The following is a 2,244-nucleotide window of genomic DNA, read 5'->3' on the forward strand; positions in this document are numbered from 1 at the left end:
CTGTGAGTCTAGAGTATCGAATCCGACGCAAAACTGATACCTATTGCCAACGTGCAGGGCCTCCAAATGACGATGGAACATTCAAATTGCGTCGCGATTAAATACACCGTCCTCCAGCCGACCTGTCTCCAAGGGTTTATTGTTGCCTCGAACCCCTTTTGGTCGTCCTCCTGTAAGTCTACATTTTCTAATCCGACGCATAACTGATAGTTAATTGTAACGTTCAGAGCCACCTAAGGACGATGGAACACTCAAATTTCGTCGAGATTCAATACATCGACCTTCAGCCATCTTGTCTCCAAGGGTCGACTACTGCCTCGGGCAACTTATGGTCGTTCTCCTGTGAGTCTAGCATACCGAATCCGACGCAAAATGATAGTTAATTGTAACGTTCAGGGCCTCCTAATGACGATGGAACACTCAAATTCCGTCGCGATTCAATACATCGTCCTTCAGCCGACTTGTCTCCAAGGGTCTATTGCTGCCTCGGGCACCTTATTGTCGTTCTCCTGTGAGTCTAGATTCTCGTATTCGACGCAAAACTGAGAGTTAATTACAACGTTCAGGGCCTCCTAATGACGATGGAACACTCAAATCACTTCGAGATTCATTATATCGTCGTCCAGCCGACTTGTCTCCAAGGGGATATTGCTGCCTCGGGCACCTTATGGTCGTTCTGCTGTGAGTCTAGATTCTCGTATCCGACGCAAAACTGAGAGTTAATTACAACGTTCAGGGCCTCCTAATGACGATGGTTTACTCAAATTGCGTCGAGATTCAATACATCGTCCTCCAGCCGACTTACTCCAAGGGGTCTATTGCTGCCTCGGGCACTTTATGGTCGTTCTCCTCTGAGTCTAGATTATCGAATCCGACGCAAAATGATAGTTAATTGTAACGTTCAGGGCCTCCTAGTGACGATGGAACACTCAAATTCCGTCGCGATTCAATACATCGTCCTCCAGCCGACTTGTCTCCAAGGGTCTATTGCTGCCTCGGGCACCTTATTGTCGTTCTCCTGTGAGTCTAGATTCTCGTATTCGACGCAAAACTGAGAGTTAATTACAACGTTCAGGGCCTCCTAATGACGATGGTTTACTCAAATTGCGTCGAGATTCAATACATCGTCCTCCAGCCGACTTACTCCAAGGGGTCTATTGCTGCCTCGGGCACCTTATGGTCGTTCTCCTCTGAGTCTAGATTATCGAATCCGACGCAAAATGATAGTTAATTGTAACGTTCAGGGCCTCCTAATTTCACTGGAACACTCAAATTGCGTCGAGATGCAGTACATCGTCCTCCAGCCGACTTGTCTCCAATGGTCTATTGCTGCCTCTGGCACCTTATGGTCCGTCTCCTGTGAGTCTATATTTTCGAATCCGACGCAAAACTGATGGTTAATTGTTATGTTCAGTGCCTCATAGTGACGATGGATCACTCAAATTGCGTCGCGATTCAATTCATCGTCCTCCTGCCGATTTGTCTCCAAGGGTCTATTGCTGCCTGTGGCACATAATGGTCGTTCTCCTGTGAGTCTAGATTTTCGTATCCGAAGCAAAACTGATAGTTAATTGTAACGTTCAGGGCCTCCTAATGACGATGGAACACTCAAATTGCGTCGAGATTCAATACATCGTCCTCCAGCCGACTTGCTCCACGGGGTCTATTGCTGCCTCGGACACCTTGTGGTCGTTCTAGTCTGAGTCTAGATTATCGAATCCGACGCCAAAAGTTAGTTAATTGTAACGCTCAGGGCCTCCTAATGACGATGGAACACTCAAATTGCGTCGCGGTTCAATTTATCGTCCTCCAGCCGATTTGTCTCCAAGGTTCTATTGCTGCCTGTGGCACCTATTGGTCGTTCTCCTGTGAGTCTAGATCTTCGAATCCGACGCAAAACTGATAGTTAATTGTAACGTTCAGGGCCTCCTAATGACGATGGAACACTCAAATTGCGTCGAGATTTAATACATCGGCCTCCAGCCGACTTGTCTCCAAGGGTCTATTGCTGCCTCGGGTACCTTGTGGTCGTTCTCCTGTGAGTCTAAATCTACGTATCCGACGCATAACTGATAGTTAATTGTAACGTTCAGGGCTTCCTAATGACGATGGAACACTCAAATTACTTCGTGATTCAATATATCGTCATCCAGTCGATTTGTCTCCAAGGGGATACTGCTGCCTCGGGCACCTTATGGTCGTTCTCTTCTGAGTCTAGATTTTCGAATCCGGCGAAAATGATAG

The sequence above is a fragment of the Schistocerca americana genome, unplaced genomic scaffold (genome assembly GCF_021461395.2).
Source record: "Schistocerca americana isolate TAMUIC-IGC-003095 unplaced genomic scaffold, iqSchAmer2.1 HiC_scaffold_71, whole genome shotgun sequence".
Classification (NCBI taxonomy): Eukaryota; Metazoa; Arthropoda; class Insecta; order Orthoptera; family Acrididae; genus Schistocerca; species Schistocerca americana.